The sequence below is a fragment of the Rutidosis leptorrhynchoides genome, chromosome 9 (assembly GCF_046630445.1).
Source record: "Rutidosis leptorrhynchoides isolate AG116_Rl617_1_P2 chromosome 9, CSIRO_AGI_Rlap_v1, whole genome shotgun sequence".
In the NCBI taxonomy this organism is placed as follows: domain Eukaryota; kingdom Viridiplantae; phylum Streptophyta; class Magnoliopsida; order Asterales; family Asteraceae; genus Rutidosis; species Rutidosis leptorrhynchoides.
The window spans coordinates 274,397,068-274,410,015 of NC_092341.1; the positions used below are offsets into that span (position 1 = coordinate 274,397,068).

General features: G+C 35.6%; 1 pseudogene; it reads left to right on the forward strand.

The window, feature by feature from the left end:
* Window positions 1-2,773: 2,773 nt before the first annotated feature.
* Window positions 2,774-12,628, forward strand: LOC139868774 (protein RETARDED ROOT GROWTH-LIKE-like; annotated as a pseudogene).
* Window positions 12,629-12,948: the final 320 nt, after the last annotated feature.

Genomic DNA, 12,948 nt, shown 5'->3' on the forward strand with positions numbered 1-12,948 from the left:
CATATCGGAATAGCTGTCGGAGTTTAAGGAATTTGAACTAGATACGGGATCCATCTTGTATAATTAGGGAGATGATTTTTGATATGAATTAGATTATAGAATTTAGTTTGGTATTCTTCAATACATAATTTACATATGTATATATAATACCAAATTCCATAAATCACGGAGAAATTTTCGGAAGATGTCAGGAAAAGTTTACAGTAACAGATACGCTAAGATATGAATTTTTGTCTATACACTATTTATGCAATAAATGCAGGAAAACGTGTCTAAACTTAAGAATGATAAACATGTAATTTCCGACAAGAAATGATAAGCAAAACTTTTAACATGCAGACACGGTCGAAGTCCAGACTTACTAATGCATCCTAACCACTATCAGTTAGACACACTCATGCAAGACCTGGTTCGCTAGGACCAACGCTCTGATACCAACTGTGACGATCGCTCCAAATCCATATGGACGAACACGTCATTCATCGATTTCATTGCGAGGTATTTGACCTCTATATGATACGTTTTGTAAACATTGCATTCTTTTGAAAAGGCACACCATAAATGAATATTTAAATCAAAGGTATTAGACATCTGATGATTTCTACATATAGACAATCACTGTAAATAATAGTTTACAATAGTAATTCCGTTGACAATGCAGTCAAAATAAGATACATGGTGATGATTTGGTGAATGCAACGTTTCCTTGAAAAATATGCCCTGTATGACTCCATGCACATAGCTTGTCTAACATATAAGCAAACAGCGGAAGAGTTCTAGGGAACCTGAGAATAAACATGCTAACAAGTGTCAACACAAAGGTTGGTGAGTTCATAGTTTGTATGTTTCGCATAATCTGTATATAAAGATGGATCACAAGATTTCAGTTGTTTCATCCAGAAACATTTATCAAAAGTTTGTCAATAGATTCTACGTAACAGAGCACCCTGGTAACTAAGCTTTAATGTTATAATGATAAATACCCCATTCGTTTTAATACACGCAAACCAACGTGTCCTAAACTCAAATAACACACATCCGTTAAAAGGCTAGCGCTCTAGCTCGGACGGGGATGTCAAGCCCTATGGATCCATATACTGTTATTCACGCCCACCAGTCCATATCCTATGTACTGGCAGCTACTAGTTACCAAAGCTAAGGGATTTTCGGTTCAAACTCAGTGTAGATTTTAGTATGTACTTGTATCCATTGCGTTTAAAATAAATTGCATGTATTCTCAGCCCAAAAATATAGATTGCAAAAGCAATTAAAAAGGGAGCAAATGAAACTCACCTTAGCCGCATATAAAGTCGTTCACCAAAATGTGATCGAAACTCGGATTACCAAATAACCGTAGATCTCAACCTAGAGAACATATGTTGGTCAATAATTGTTTATCAAGCTAGGTCAGGTCATAGTGTATCACAATCCTAATGCTCGAAATTGACATACAAAAGTTATTCAAAGTTGTTTCAAAAAGTCAATTTTGACAATAGTTCAACAAACGAGACGTACCTTATATAAGGATTCATTTACTCGGTTGGTAATATTCAAAAATCCATTTTATCAATCTCGTAAACAAGTTGTTTAAGTATTAATTGCATATTCAAAAAGCAATTCCAATTAATGTCAATTATAATTCAGTTGACCATATCTTTTGATCCGTTTATCAAAACTATTCGATATCTAAATGAAATGTTATTGATTTTTCGCCAGCTTTCCAAAAACATGTATATCATATACCTTTTACCAGTAATATATGTTAATTCGTGATCTATTATAAACTATTTAACGACGAAAATTAGCATACACGTATATATAAATATATATACTCGAGCACTAGACATGGATACACAATTAATATATAAAAGATAAAATATGAGTGCTTACGTATCAATATTGAGATTAAATATTGTACGAAAGTACGTAGACGCAACAGAGATGATAAACACTAGATTTGATTCACAAATATACCCTCGAACATTACCCATAACCTCCTTGGCAATAACCCACAATTTTCTTAGCTCTATCCCGCTCAAAAACCCATTTTGAAGGTGACACGCTCATAACCTCGTCGTAGTATTTTATGTATATATACTACTAATAATAATATTATAATAAGATTAATAATAATAATATTAATCTTAATAATAATAATAATAATAATAATAATAATAATAATAATAATAATAATAATAATAATAATAATAATAATAATATAATAATAATAATAAATAACAATAATATGTGGAGAGTGGAGACCAGATCGAGCTTTTATAGTATGTGGCCTGCTACAGTACCTCATGCGATCGCATGAGTTTTCAGTGTTTTTGCCATGCGATCGCATGGCCGCCTTATCCTGTTTTTATTCGCTAGTTCGTCGACATCAAATAGTGTTTTACTGTAGCAATAGTGTGCACTGTAGCAAATAGTGTTACTGTAGCAAATAGTGTTACTGTAGCAAATCACTGTAGCAAGTCGTTTTCACTGTAGTACTGTAGCAAAATACGGTTTCACTGTAGCAAATAGTGTTTTACTGTAGCAAATAGTGTTTTACTGTAGCAAAGTCATTTTTACTTGTACATATATATATATATATACATACATATAATTGTTCATGAATCGTCGAGAGCAGTCAAATGTAATTTAATACATGAAACAGTTCTAAAATTTTGAAATTCAACTTAATAGACTTTGCTTATCGTGTTGGAAACATTAAATCATTTAAAGATAAAGTTTAAATTTGGTCAGAAATTTCCGGGTCATCACAACAATGGAGTGTGGTGGACACAAGTTACAAGGCAAGAGATGTGTGATTAGAACATACTCTATTCTCCTCTCACACAAGCTAACAGAGAGGTCGACTAGAGACCTCTTAAATTCTCCTGAATCGTCTCTTTACCACTCTTGGTGAGTTAGTCTCTAGTGGGTTAGCCACGTTCTTCAGAGTGTAAAGAGGCAGTTTTCCCAAGTTGCACTCAAGTCAAAATTGGCTACCAATGTAGCAATAACTCAGTGGTATCAGATACCTTTGAAGCTGGAACCCGCCATGTGGATGCTCGAAACTTAAAATAGACGCAGGTTTAATCCAACTTCAGGTAAGAATTTACAACTCTTGTGATAGTGAGATGATGGTTGCTCCTGTCATATGTGTGGGGATCTGGTGGAGATAATTGTTCGACACTCGACTCTTTTGGAGTGAGTCGGTGAATTTTTAAAGGAAATACAGGGTTGAGGTGTTCCTGTCAAATATATACCTTTTGAACTTAAGTCAAAATTTGACTTGATCAATTATGATTTTGAGTATTGTTTCAATTGAGTAATGTGATTTCTTTGAGTAATATGATTTAATGAGTAGTTTGGGGTGAAAATATGAAGGTTTAGCTTGTGGTTTATTATCTTGGTAAAGTACAAAGGAGTTACAAAGAAAAGGAGAAATGTAAAAAGATAGTTTGGTACATGACTGAATTTAACGAAAATAATTATCGCTCCTTAAACACAGAGACTATCTTTGGATGAATTGCAAATTACTCCGTACATGAATATCCATGAAAATGTCATATACCTTCAGATGTTCTCCCTGAAATTCTAAAGCAATACAACTGCCACATTCTTACCTAACCCTAATTCCATACCGATTTTCACATTTTTCGTCCTTTACAACAAACACTCATGAATTCTTCAAATCCACTCCAAATTTTGTTCTGCCAAATGCAAATCATCCTTATCGTCATCTTGGATGGCTTCGCCGTCTATCTCGGTGGCGGATACGGTGGCGTTGAATGAAATCGAGCCAGAGGCTGCAATTGCTGTGGATTCTGGTGATGATTGTGTGATTGATGAAGATGTTAAACCTTCTATTCCAGTAAAGGCTTATTTTGTCTCCACTAGGTATTAATATATCAATAGTTGCTGCAATGTAATGTACTCTATTGTTCTTAAGCTATTTAAATAGCGTTAAATAAGCACATTGTATGTAATGTATGTATGTATGTGTTCAGTGCTATTTATAATCCATGAGATCATGACTGTAAGACTATTTGTATTGTTAAAGGCGTTTCTTGTGGTGTCACTTACCTTTTTGGACTTTTTGGATGAGTATGATGTGTTAATTTTTGTAGTGGATTAGTGGTGGTGTTTCTTTTTTGGTGTCACTTTGAGTGAAATGCTGATGTGGCATTTTATTATTCTTTTTCTATTTGTTTTATTTTTACTTATGTAATTTAAAATGTAAAAGAAAATTACACATTTAATAAATTAAAAAAAAACGCATTTAAATTAATACCATTACTACTAAAAATACATTATTAAAAATTCTAGAAAAAAGAAAATTACATTTATTGAATTCCTAAAATAAAGACGCACACATCTTGAACTTATTTCTACTCATTGGGGAGGGAAGTCATAATTCCTCATCTGGCTACGAACATACCATTTTAAATTTTGAAGGGCTACCACGTCTTCCGGGTCTTCCATTGCAACCTTTGTTGTTCTGATTGGTTCGGAAAGATTTGTTGTTGTGGTTGGTTTGAAAACAATTGTCGCGGTTGAGATTGATAAATTTGTTGTTGTTGATAAAACATTTGTTGTGCCCATTGTTGTTGTTCATAAGTTAACGGCGCCAACGATTGAGACAACTCGAACAAATTTTTAGTAATGTTGGCATAATTTTGTGGACTAGGAGTAAGGATAGGTCGGGATGATGATCCTGGAGTATTTGGAAGCCCGAAAGTCAATAGATTTGATATCAGACGGGTGTTGTTGAGATCGTCATCTTCATTTCGTGCATTGTTTGGAGTGTTAGACATTTTTATTTTTTTTGTAAAAATATTATAAGTGTATAATGTTTGAAGTTGAAGATGAAGTTGTGTGTTTTTTTGGTTTGGTAAGTAGTATAAATAGATGATTAAATTAATTTGTTTAATTTTTTTTTTATTCAAACGTTCAAATTGGAACGGATATAATTCGGTCAAACAGCCCAACCAATCAATTTTCGCCACATGTAACTCACACTTGTCACTTGAGCGGTTTCTTCGCGACTGACACCGGCGAAACGCCGCCTAGTGCCGCCGCACTAGTCCTGTTCCGACGTTTCTTTGCTGCCACGCAGGCAAGGTGACGCCGTCACCTAGTTCCGATACAAGTAGCCTAATAAGCAGTGGCGATTCCAGGATCGAAACTCAATGAGGTCCCAATTTTTTTCAGTACTAAATATATTTGAATCATATTTTAATGGTTGTTTACTTTCAAAAAAAGCTACAAATTCGAAAAATATATGAGGTCCGACTAGTTAAATTTAGTGGTATCCTATACAGTTTAAAGGAAAAGCTAAAAATTCGAAAATATATGGGTCCCGTAGTTATAATTAGTGGTGTCTTATACATTTTAAAAGGTATTTTCTACACAAAATTTTTAAACTAGTGGTATCTCATGGGCTATAAAGTAAACTCGCCACTGGTAATAAGCATTTATCTAACATGAAATAGTAGCTATGCTAATACATGCTTGTAAAGGTCTGGTTTTTGCTATTTAAAATGTATTGAGATTCTGGAGTTGGATTGTTGAAGCGAAAAATGTACCTAATTACAGGATTTGAAGAAAATATTGTTGGAAGCTTCGACGAACCCAACACACCCACTATAGAGGACCTAGGTTATACTCACTCACTACACCAACACTTTAACGTTGGTTAGCCTTTAATTTTATAAATCCTTAGTGCACAATAATACTTAGGCGACAGTGTCGACCATATATCGTTCAGGCGGTATAACCGACCATATATCACTTAGGCGGCAAAGCCGACCATATAATAGATACAACACAAGTGCACTAAGAACTTAAACACAAACTGAGACTTAACCGGGAAACTTAACAAAGAACACTTTTATTAATACAAAGAAACAATTACAATATTATGGACTCAACTCACACTCTTACTTCTTCACAACTTCTACTTCTAACTCTTCTTGACTTCTTACTTCTTCTCTACTTCACATTTCACTTACTCACTCCTTACACAAATGAACTACTCATCACCCATATTTATACTACCCCATGGAACATTCTAGAAACTAGATATTTCTATGGATAAATATCTAGATATTTCTATACAAATATCTATATTTTTCTTTTCTAGATTTTTCTTTTCTAGATTTTTCTTTTATTTTCTAATATCTAGATATTTTCTTATACATATTAATATCTAGATATTTTACATATATACATCTACAAATTCCATATTATTTTATAATACCAAATTTGCATTGCATTTTAACACTCCCCCTCAATGCAAATTTTTTTCCGTTGATGACTTGCAGATCATTCCAAGTGCTTCTCTGAATTTTTCAAACTTTGGTTTACTTAGGCTCTTGCTGAATATATCTGCAACTTGTTCATCTGTCTTTGTTGGCACTATCTTGATCTCCCCTTCAAGGACCTTCTCGTGAACATAGTGATAGTGCACTTCTATATATTTTGTTCTCGCATGAAAGACTGGATTTTCTGCTAGACGTATAGCTGATAAATTATTGTAGAAAAGCTTTACTTGATAATCTGTTGATTGATGAAGATCTTCCATTAGCTACTTCAACCAAGTAATTTCTTGTGTTGCTGATGCTGCCGATCGATATTCTGCTTAGGTGCTTGATAAGGATACAGTTGGTTGTCTCTTGCTGCACCATGATATTACTCCCGATCCAAGACTAAACATGTATCCAGTTGTTGATCGTCATGTATCATAGTCTCCAGCGTAATCAGCGTCACAATATCCAGTCACGTGACATTCTTTTGTTTTCTTGTACAAAATGTCAAAGTTAATAGTACCTTTAACATACCTTAAGATGCGTCGTACAACATCAATGTGAGGCTTTTTCGGATTGCTCATGAATCGACTAACCACTCCAACTGCATAAGATATGTCTGGCCGGCTTAGTGTGAGATAAATAAGACTTCCGACCATCTTCCGATACATGGTAACATCTTGAAGACTTTTTCCTTCATCTGCTCGTAGTTTTGTATTCGGATCCATCGGAGTTGAGATAGGTTTGCAATTAAGCATTCCGTTCTTTTGTAAAAGATCTCGCTCATATTTCTGTTGTCCCAGAAATAATCCTTCTCTTTTCTGCTCTATTTCGAGTCCAAGAAAATGTTTGAGTTCTCCAAGCTCCTTCATATAAAATCTGATAGACAGATTCTCTCTTGTTCTTTGGATCTCCTCATAGTGATCTCCCGTGATGATTAAGTCATCCACATATACTAGCATTATGGCTAGTTTTCCTTGATCTTGTTTCACAAATAAACTAGAATCTGAAGGAGCAACGGTGAAACCACTTTGTACTAAGAACTCGCCAATCTTCCCGTACCAAGCTCTTGGAGCCTGCTTCAATCCGTATAGTGCTTTCTTTAATTTGCAGATATGGTCAGGATGGGACTTGTTCTCAAAGCCTCTTGGTTGCTCCATATAAATGTCTTTGTCAAGTTCTCCATGTAAGAAAGCGTTCTTGACATCCATCTGCCACATCTTCCAAGATTTGCTAGCGGCTAAAGCTAGTAGAGCTCGAATTGTTGTGATCTTCGCCACTGGACTAAACGTTTCTTCATAATCCAGCCCATATTGTTGAGAAAAACCTCTAGTAACAATTCGAGCTTTATACCTTTCAATGGAGCCATCTGATCGAGTCTTCACCTTGTAAACCCATTTACAAGATATTGGTTTTACATCTTTTGGCTTTGGAACTAAACTCCATGTCTGGTTTTCTTTTAGTGCATTAATTTCTTCTTCCATCGCTTTCTGCCATTCTCCACTTTGTGCTGCTTCTTCATAAGTAGAAGGCTCAACAGGTATTGATTCATCCACATGAGCAGTATTGGCGTACCTTGGATTAGGTTGTCTCGGCCTTGTTGATCTCCTTAATTCTTGTGCATGCTCCTCGACTTCCTTTTGGCTTGGACAAACCTCCTCGGATATAGATTGATGTACACCAGCTTTCCACGGACTCTTTTTCTTAGAGTACGACCTTTCTCCTTCTTTTATTAGATCCAATACCTGCTCTTTAGGCTCTTCTTTTTCTTCTAGACCTTCTTCTAATCCATGAGATTCTGGAAGCTCTATCTTTTGAGGTGACCACCATGAAGACGCTTCATCAAATACCACATTTCTTGAAGTATGACACTTTCTGGTATTTGGATCACAACATCTCCATCCTTTTCTTGATTCATCATAACCGACAAAAATGCACCGAATTGCCTTCTTCTCAAATTTGCTTCGTAGATGATCTGGCAGGAAGACGTAGCATACACATCCAAAAACTTTGAGATGGTTGACGGTTGGCTTGATCTTCCATAATCTTTCATATGGTGAAATATATCCCAACTGTTAATCACGTACGATGCCGTCCTCATACATTCGGCCCACAATCTGCCTGGTACATTCTTACCATGAAGCATACTTCGACAAGTTTCGGCAAGGTGACGATTCTTGCATTCCGCCACTCCATTCTGTTGTGGAGTATTGGGGCAAGTCAATTGCCTTCTGATCTTGTGCTTCTCAAGATAGATATTGAACTCGGTTGATAAATATTCTCCTCCATTATCTGTGTATAAGCACCTAATCTTATTATTGAGCTCACTTTCTATCTTCTTCTTGAGCTCTTTAAACTTCTGAAAAGTCTCCGACTTTTCCTTCATGAAGTAAACCCACACATACCTTGAGAAGTCATCAATGAATGTCACCATATATTTCATTCCTCCAAGTGATGTTTATTTCACTGGGCCAAAGACGTCTGAGTGTATGAGCTCTAGTGGTGTCTTGGACTGATGTTGTGACTCCTTGAATGGCAATTGGTGAGCTTTTCCAAATTGACATCCAGCACATATTGTATTTGTTCGGATATCAATTTGAGGAAGCCCATTTACTATGTGTTTCACCATCATCTCCTTTAACTTGTTGTAGCCCACATGCCCAAGACGTTCATGCCAAAGATCAGCCTCTCATTCTTTCGAGTCTTATCCACATATGCTGTTTCAGCAGATAGTACATAGACCGACTCTATTCTTCTTCCTTTCATAATTGGATTGCCAACCACCTTCACTCTCTTGAATACAGACACATCTTCTGGTCCAAAGAGCACATAGTTCCCTTCTGCTGTCAATTGTGGTACTAACAGTAAATTCTTCTTTAGGCCAGGGACAAGATACACCTTCTCGAGTTGGAGCTTTTGAGAGTCGCCTTCATTTGGAATTATTGTCTTTCCAATGTGAGAAATAGACAACCTTGAATTGTTGGCTGTCAACACGACTCTCTTTCCTTTGTAATCCTCCATTTCTTGCAGCTTTGTCCCATCGTTGGTCATATGATTTGAGCACCCAGAATCGATGATCCAATCATCTTTGTAGTTTATTTTTGACTTTAAAGTTGTTGTAAGAGCTTGATCATCTATGTCAGCTTCAACAGAGAGTCCAGCTTCTGCATCCCATGTTTCCTCATTAATGGATGCTTCGAATGTGACCTCTTTCTTCTCATCTCTTGCGGCGGACACATTTCCTTCGAAAGTTCGCCTTCTGGGGAATCTACATTCTCGAGCAAAATGACCCTTCTTGCCACAATTGAAGCATTCACCATTCTTTCTCTTATCATTTTCCCCGTATTGTTGGCGATGATCTCTTCTTCCTTGTTGAGCTCCCCCTGAAGCGTTGCCTTTTGATTTTGGGTGACCCTTCCACCCATATGTCTTACTTTCTTTCATCACCTCTTGTCTTCGAGATGTTGCTTTCTTCTTATTGGTGAAGAGTGCATCTTCCCCGTCTTTTATGGTTACTTTATTCATCTGCTTGGCTAATGCCTCTTGATTAGCCAATAAATTCTCCAGCTCTATTAATGATGGTTGAGTAGGCCATCCTCTCACAGCGGCTATAAATCCATTATACTCGGATCTTAAGCCGTGGATGATAATTCTCTTCATCCTTACATCACTCACTTTCTCTGCAGGAGCAAGTTGAGATATCTCACGGCAAGTAGATTTCACCTTGGTGAAATACTGAGAAATAGACAGACTTCCTTGTGAGATACCCGCGAGCTCATTTTCCAAGAGCTGGAGGCGTGCTTCATTCTTCTTTGAAAATAACTTTTCAAAAGTTTCCCAAGCTGCCTTTGGTGTTTTCTCGTCACGGATGTGCTCCAATAGATCCTCCTCGATTGTAGTCTTCAATATAAATAAAGCCTTCCCGGCCTTGATGTTCCATTTTCTCAAGGCTTCGGTATTTTCTTTCGGTGGAGGCATTGTGTCACTACTAGCAACTATTTCCCATAAATTCTGTCCTTGTAGGTAAGATTCTATACAAGTTCGCCAATAACCATAGTTGTGATTATTGAGACTCTTGATTCCACTGCTCGTACTTGCAAGATCTGCCATCATGACGTCCAACGTCCAATAAGCTTGGTCCCTGACCGATGAGCTTTCACAGTTCCTAACTGTGCTCCGACAGAATCTCCCTTAGAGCCTTGGTGAAAACAAGTCGATGTAAACGTCCAACGTTTACCGATTGCCTCCACTAGAAATGGTCCCGAACGACCCGCTCTGATACCAATTGTTGGAAGCTTCGACGAGCCCAACACACCCACTATAGAGGACCTAGGTTATACTCACTCACTACACCAACACTTTGACGTTGGTTAGCCTTTAATTTTATAAATCCTTAGTGCACAATAATACTTAGGCGACAGTGTCGACCATATATCGTTCAGACGGTATAACCGACCATATATCACTTAGGCGGCAAAGCCGACCATATAATAGATACAACACAAGTGCACTAAGAACTTAAACACAAACTGAGGCTTAACCGGGAAACTTAACAAAGAACACTTTTATTAATACAAAGAAACAATTACAATATTATGGACTCAACTCACACTCTTACTTCTTCACAACTTCTACTTCTAACTCTTCTTGACTTCTTACTTCTTCTCTACTTCACATTTCACTTAGTCACTCGTTACACAAATGAACTACTCATCACCCATATTTATACTACCCCATGGAACATTCTAGAAACTAGATATTTCTATGGATAAATATCTAGATATTTCTATACAAATATCTATAATTTTCTTTTTTAGATTTTTCTTTTCTAGATTTTTCTTTTATTTTCTAATATCTAGATATTTTTTTTATACATATTAATATCTAGATATTTTACATATATACATCTACAAATTCCATATTATTTTATAATACCAAATTTGCATTGCATTTTAACAAATATATGTTGTTGAAGATAGTCTCGTTGACATATGATTTTGGTTTTTGGTTGTATCTGGATCTAGTTCTTAGTTTAGGTCAATGATAGGTAGAAGAACACCTTTTTTCATCTTGATTTTGTTTACATGAATCTTGTTATGTGATAAACATATATGGTTACTATTGATTATTGAATGATTAATGTGCTCAAATTTGATTTGAATATTAACTCTGTGATCTGTTTGCAGTGTAGATTTGAAATCTCTAGAGAAAATGAACAGGGCAAATTATGTACAGCCTGCATCTCGGATGACTAATTATGTTGTCTTGAGGTTTGGTAGCACCAAGCCTGAGAATCTTGTACCTCTTCTTTTTTCTTGTGTGTTGAATTATCTGCATTGCTTATTTTCAGGAAGTATTTGTATAATAACGGTGGTTAAGTATTAAATACAATAATGTTATGATGATAGGTTATTATTGTTTCAGGGTTTTGGTGCAAGTATAAGTGGGAGTGACATCAACTATATGGTAATTTTTCAGTATGGTTCGATTGTCATGTTTAATGTCCGTAATGATAAAGTTGAGGAGTATCTGAAAATCGTAACAGATCATCATGTTAGTAAGTAAGTTGATAGGAGACATGATGGATAAGAAAAAAACTATATCAGTTGGTGGGCAAGGCTAATTCATATCTTGCTGCTTAAGCTTGGACTTTTCGAGAGGTAACCATATTTTAAATTGTATTCTGTAATATACACTATATGCATTAGGACTGGAGTCACTCAAAAGTTGAAACATCATAACTTTTCTTTTATTACATAAATAAATCAGCCATATCTGACAAAGAGTGTCAAGTATGTTTCAGTTATTTGTGAAAGGTGTAATATATGTTATTGTGTTGCAGATTATAAAAATGACAATTAGTTTATATTGAAATGATAACCAATGTAGAAAGATTACGAAACTAAGAACTTATACAAAACTATGGATATTAGAATTTATAAAAACCTGCTAATTGAAAATTATGTTGGCTTGAATAGATCTGATATTGCGTGGAAGGATGCGACATATGCACAAATGTGGGAGTATTTAAGAGATGAATTCGAGTTGACTCGGAGATTTGCTAGTTTGGACTTCAAGTTGAAGTTTGTGGAGGTAAGATTGTTCTTCATGCAATCTTTACTATATTTTACGTATTTGTTATTATTATTATTATATCGTGTTGGGTTTAAGTGAAACTTTTTGTATTGTTATTGCAGCACAATATTCGTTTTCTTCAAGAGATACTGCAGAATATGAAATCTGATTTTCTGGAATGGCTTATGCTGATAGGTGCTGAAATTCTTATATCTGTTTATGATATTGCTCATAAATCTGTCGGAGCTCTATAGAAAACTCAAATAACTTATGCTCAAATAACTTATCTGTATATGATGCTAAACCAAGGAGGTGGCATTATGCGTGAGTTGGGCAGATTGGATAACGGATCAAAACACATATCTCGACCTATTAATTTACAAAGTACCACTCAAATTGTATAGGACCTTTTTGAATTTTAATTCTAAAATCGCCACTTACAGTGACCAAGTTAAATAAAACCTGATTCCAATGCAAAACTCAATGCTTCTCTTCATTGATTATATACACTTTGGGATATACACTTTTAAAATGTATTTTATTCTTTGAATACACATGTTAGGATTTAGGACCC